This window comes from Perognathus longimembris, chromosome 2 (assembly GCF_023159225.1).
Source record: "Perognathus longimembris pacificus isolate PPM17 chromosome 2, ASM2315922v1, whole genome shotgun sequence".
NCBI lineage: Eukaryota > Metazoa > Chordata > Mammalia > Rodentia > Heteromyidae > Perognathus > Perognathus longimembris.
The window spans coordinates 123,174,650-123,180,755 of NC_063162.1; the positions used below are offsets into that span (position 1 = coordinate 123,174,650).

General features: G+C 39.2%; 1 pseudogene; it reads right to left on the reverse strand.

Annotated features, from left to right (window-relative positions):
* Positions 1–5,776: 5,776 nt before the first annotated feature.
* LOC125347409 lies at positions 5,777–5,877 on the reverse strand (annotated as a pseudogene).
* Positions 5,878–6,106: the final 229 nt, after the last annotated feature.

The window sequence follows — 6,106 nt, forward strand, 5'->3', positions numbered from 1 at the left end:
ATGAGCGCTAGATCATTGGTTTCTCAGCATGATCCCTATGTGTTCTTGTGTGCACTAGATTTCATTAAGCTCATAACAACACAATGAATATTGCATTAATGTTTGAAAGGTGTACTTTTTTCTCCTATTTTACATCACTCATTTACACCTACATATGCTAAATATCTCTCTAGAAAGTCAGTTACACGTTTCTCATACTAATATCAATGGGGTTTAAAAAAGAAGTCACCATTTTCCTATCCATTTTGTTCAAGTTCTACTGAAAGAAACAGCTTCCAAAATCAATGCATGATTGAATCAGATGTATGTACAAGTCTGACTATGATCATTTCATGGTTCATACATAAGGGAAAGAGAATGTGCATCTTTCTTTGTGTTGCATTTCTATTCCAGCTATTGTTTTTTTTTAACAGTCTAATTTGTGCAGTGACATGAAATTATTGTTGCATTAAAAAATAGATAAGTTACTTCAGGACATTTAGATTGGAGACAACTGAGCAAGGCAGCTTATTACCTAATGATCAGAAAGAGTAAATTGTCACTGCAGGAGTCTGTCATTCCATGTCTCATGCTGAAATAATACATGGTAAAGAGCTGTAAACAAGGAAACCTGTTAGTTGCCAAATATTATTATTTTTGACATTAGGCAATATCATTAAATTTGTGAAAATATTCTAAGGTATTTTATCTGTAACTTAAAGTCCTTTGCTATTTATTATTTCAGACATAAGCAGAGTAGAGTGCAATAAGATTCAACAATTATTTGTCAAGTCTGTTTTGTCTCTTTATCCCTTTTCCCCTCATCCTAGCAGACTTTCTTTAAGAAAATTCCAGACTGCTTTTATTTTAAAAAATATCTGTTTCTATGCTCCTAGAAATTAATTTGCAATTATATATATTTAATATTTTTCTATCAGAAATATTTTATTTTTACGTGTATGGCAGTTAGTAGATTAATGTGTTAATAGAAAACTGGATAACAGGATATTCTGTCTCATGCACATCAGGCTGCATTATTAGTGAGACTCAAAGGGAGATAATTGTTTGGATTTTTTTTTTTTTTCTTTTGCCAGTCCTGGGGCTTGGACTCAGGGCGTGAGCACTGTTCCTGGCTTCTTTTTGCTCAAGGCTAGCACTCTGCCACTTGAGCCACAGCGCCACTTCTGGCCATTTTCTGTATATGTGGTGCTGTGGAATTGAACCCAGGGCCTCATGTATACGAGGCAAGCACTCGTGCCACTAGGCCATATCCCCAGCCCCAATTGTCCCAATTGTTTGGATTTTTTTTTTTTTTTTTTTTTTGGCCAGTCCTGGGGCTTTGGACTCAGGGCCTGAACACTGTCCCCGGCTTCTTTTTGCTCAAGGCTAGCACTCTGCCGCTTGAGCCACAGTGCCATTTCTGGCCATTTTCTGTATATGTGGTGCTGGGGAATTGAACCCAGGGCCTCATGTATACGAGGCAAGCGCTCTTGCCACTAGGCCATATCCCCAGCCCCCAATTGTTTGGATTTTTAATGGTGATGCTATAAGAAGCAGAATTACACAAATTTTCAGTTCATATTTGCATTTTCTTTTACTTTAGGCAGGAAAATAGAACTATTTGAAGCTGCATTGTTGAACTGAGATAGTTTTCTGAATATATTAATAAGGGACAAGACTGGTGCAGGGAGCAATGGCTTCAGAAAGGGCATGTTGTTGGTAAAAATTGAATTAACAAATGAACAACACTTGTTTAGGGTTAGGACTTTTTTTTCTCCTGGTAGGGGGAGACTGTGTCTTTTTGATCTGTATTGATTTTGAGATATCTATTTGATTTTATCTATTTCTCAAAGCCGGTTCTGGGGCTTGAATTCTGGGCCTGAGCACTGCCACTGGCTTCTTTTTGCTCAAGGCTAGCACTCTACCACTTGAGCCTCAGCCCCACTTCTGGCTGTTTCTATATATGTGGTGCTAAGAAATAGAACCCAAGGCTTCATGTATTCGAGACAAGCACTTTATTATTAGGCCATATTCCCAGGCAAGCATCACCATTTGTAATTACCAAGAATAATCTTATGGAAAGGGTTTCAGTATGGTATTTGCCTTCAATGTCCCTGAGCATATCTAGTTTTGGAATTGCTACTTCCTTCCTTCATCTCATCTCAGTCTACCTTCTCTGGAGAAAAAACTTAGCTCAAAACTTGTCTTTCCCACCTGTATCTTTCTTAGGCTCTTTTAAAATGAAACTCTCTTTCTCCCTACAGCCCTTCTTTCAGTTCTATCTTCCAAGAAACCATCTGATGACTATGATAGATTCTCAGTCATGTACGATGGAGGAAACACCATGGAAACAATCTCAGTGGCTTCAGCTAACAAAACTTTACTTCTCAGAAGCATCACTGCCTCATAGAGATCAGGTGGCTCTTTGTGTGGCAGTTTGGAAAACTGTCTCCATGATTCCTGGCATAATCACCATTTGCATGTTCTTTGCCCAGATCATTGGTACCCGGAAGGAAGAGAGTGAGAGAATGGACAGTCAACAGAATCAACTCACATTCCAATGCTTCTTCTGTGCGTCTCCACTCACATGGCTAGTGGTGAGAAATTACTCACATGGCCAACCAAAAAGAGAAAGATAAGACAGTCTTGGTTCTGAGCCCTGCAAGGAGCAGTGTTGTTAAATACAGAACTTTAAATATGCCTCCATTCATTTTCATATTCCTGGGCCTTCATTTCATAGCTATGAGCCAGAGGTGCTGGAAATGTCTCAGGGTACAGGGCTGTGACATAAGAACAGATACTGACTTGAAAGGAATTGGGGAATGCAAAGTTTGTTTCTGCAGAAGGACATGTATAAAAGACAAGTATAAGAGCCTACTGCGTGGGAAGTATTTCCAAGTTCTATCCTTGACACATTTACTGCCCTGCATTTTGATTGTTCAGAAGGGAGGATCACAATTTTGCACAATTGTCTAGCTTATAAGGCTTTTAGCCTTTACCTGAGGAATCAAATGATACTTAACTAAAGTAGGAACTTGTCAGGAAAGCACTTCTTATTCAGCTGGTATTCTACCATTGAGCCATACCTCCAGCCCCCCAGAAAAACAATTTTTCTGACAAAATGTGGCTAAACTAAAATAAGTGGGTTTTTTTTTTTTTTTTTTTGGCCAGTTCTGGGGCTTAGACTCAGGGCCTGAGCACTGTCCCTTGCTTCTTTTTGCTCAAGGCTAGCACTCTACCACTTGAGCCACAGCGCCACTTCTGGCCCTTTCTATATATGCAGTGCTGAGGAATTGAACCCAGGGTTCATATATATGAGGCAAGCACCCTTGCCACTAGGCCATATTTCCAGCTCCTAAAATAACTTTTTATAAAATGGCAGCTACCCTTAAAATGACACTTCTTATGTTACACAACCATTTAGGCAGAAAACATTCTACCTCTTGCAGAGGTCATGCATTTCTCCTTTAAAAATTTGTGGTCAGGGGCTGGGAATGTAGCTTTGTGGTAGATGCTTGACTAGCATGCATGAGACCCTGGATTCGATTTCTCAACACCACATATACAGAAAAAGGCAGAAGTGGTGCCGTGGCTCAAGAGGTAGAGTGCTAGCCTTGAGCAAAAAGAAGCCAGGGGATAGTGCTCAGACCCTGAGTCCAAGTCCCAGGACTGGCAAAGAAAAAAAAACACATATGGTCAAAATAGCATAACATAAAACTCATCAGCACTGTTTCATGTATGCAGTACAGTACTCAGAAACAAAAGGGGAGATGATGGTTTCCAGGCATTTCAGGAAGAAAGAAGTCAAGTTTCTCTCAATGTTAAAGAGTTTCAGTTGTGCACATTGTTGTGCAATAGATCCATAGAGTGTTTCATCCTGAAAATCTGAAAGTCTTTACCATTGAATAAAAGATCATTTTTTTCCTTCTCTACTCTCTGGAAAACATCATCAACCCTGTAAGACATAGTGTACCTTAAATACTTTGCGTGAATAGTCGTGCAGGTTTTCTTGTGTGTGTGTGTGTGTGTGTGTGTGTGTGACTTTATTACAGCTTATATATAATTTCCTCAAGGTTTATCCGTATGATAGGATTCCCTTATTTTATAAGATGTGGGCCACTGCTCAACTTCAATGGTATGGTTTTCAAATATTAAATCAGAAATAATGAAATCTACGGGCAGCTTTAAAAAAAAACCTGATGTTCAGGCTTCCTTTCTGTCAGTTACCTCAGAATTCTTGGATGTGGACAGAGCACTGAGCATCCTGTGTGTCATGCACAGCCACGCTGCAGAGTCAGTATTGGAGGCCATACAGACCATAGCAGGGAATAACTCCATCAGGTGCGCACTTAGGGAATCTTCATCAGTTGAGTGGAAAATGGATCTTTGGGTTTTCTGTTTGAATACTGAGGAGCCACACGATGTCAATGACAGAGACCTTGTTTGTAGTCAAATCCTGTAAACAAGTCAAATGCACCTCAAAAGGCAAATGGAAAATACACTCTGGGGCATTCATACAACGGAATGCATACTGAATCCAATTGCCTCAGTTGTACTCACTTCATGGGTTTCTTCCTTCCTTCCTTCCTTCCTTCTTTCCTTCCTTCCTTCTTTCCTTCCTTCCTTCCTTCTTCCTTCCTTCCCTTGTTTTGCCAGTACTTGGATTTGAACTCAGGCTTGTCCACTGTACCTGAGTTTTCTTTTTTGCTCAAGGCAATCCACAGCTTTACTTCCAGCTTTTATTGCTGGTTAATTGATGGGGTTTTTTTTGTTTTTTTTTTTTATGGTCTCATGGACTTTCCTTCCTGGGCTGACTTGGAACCTCAATCTTCAGATCCTAGCCTTCTGCATCACTAGGATTTCAATTACGAGCTACCTGCATCCTGCTTCACATTCTATTTCCTGAGGCAGAAGCTACTGTTTCCCGTGTGCTGCTTAGATTAGCTTCTTCATTAAAATCACTCCTCAACTGTCACTCAGACAAGAAACCTCCTTTATTTTCCTCTTTGTTGCCAAAGCTGCGGTTTTGATAAGATTCACATGTCTCATGTACAGGTTTGTGCATTTTTGGCAAAACACAGTTAACTAATATACCCAAAATAAGCAAATCGTTCTAGAATTCTCCCAAGTACCCTGCTGTCGGTATACTATCCTGTCAGTGCCTCCTCCCTACTCACTGCTTCTAGCAATCATGAATCATTTTCTGTTCCAGGCTTTTTCACAACATGGGATAAACAGGATCATACAGTATAGTATACAGCCTTCTGAGTATGGTTTCCTCCCCTTTAGTAAGCCATCTATGTCATTCCACATACCAAGACTTCATTTCCTTTTATTTGTGAGTAGTATTCAACTGTATAGCTCTATCAGTTTTTTCATTAAACAACTGAGATGTATCTGAGTGGTTTGCTTTTTTTTTAAGCAGTTATGGATACATTTATAAGCATTTGTGAAAGAGTTTTTCTGAGCATATAATTTTTGTTTTTCTTGATTGTGTGCCTAGATGTGTGATTGCTAGCTTATTACTATTAAGTATTGTTAACCATGTAAGACACTTCCACTATGCATGTATGTCTACATCCTTAGAAGCTACTATCACCAGAATTTGGTTTCATTTTTGTCTCCCCCACCTTGTGCTTGTACCAGAGCTTGAACTTAGGGCATTTTTCTCACACTTGCCATTTTTGCTCATAGCTGTTACTCTACCACATAAAGAACACATGTAGCCTGGCATTAAAAAATATTTCTAAGTAGTTGTACAAAGAGGTCTCTATTCAACAAAGCAGTTTATGAATACAAAACTATGGAGTGCTTCATGAATTTGTATGTCATCTTTGGGCGGGGCCATGCTAATCTTTTCTTTAATTTTTCTTTTTTTTTGCTGATTTAAGAGAGATCTAGGTTCTTTTTTTTATTTGCATTTTCTTTTTTTTTCTTATTTATCGTCAAAGTGATGTAAAGAGAGGTTAGAGTTTCATACGTTAGGCCTTGGGCACATTTCTTGTTCTGTTTGTTACCTCCTCCTTCATTCCTCCCTCCCCCCAAACTTTTTTTTTTTAATTTTAATTTTTTTGCCAGTCCTGGGGCTTGAACTCAGGGCCTGAGCACTGTCCCTGGCTTCTATTTT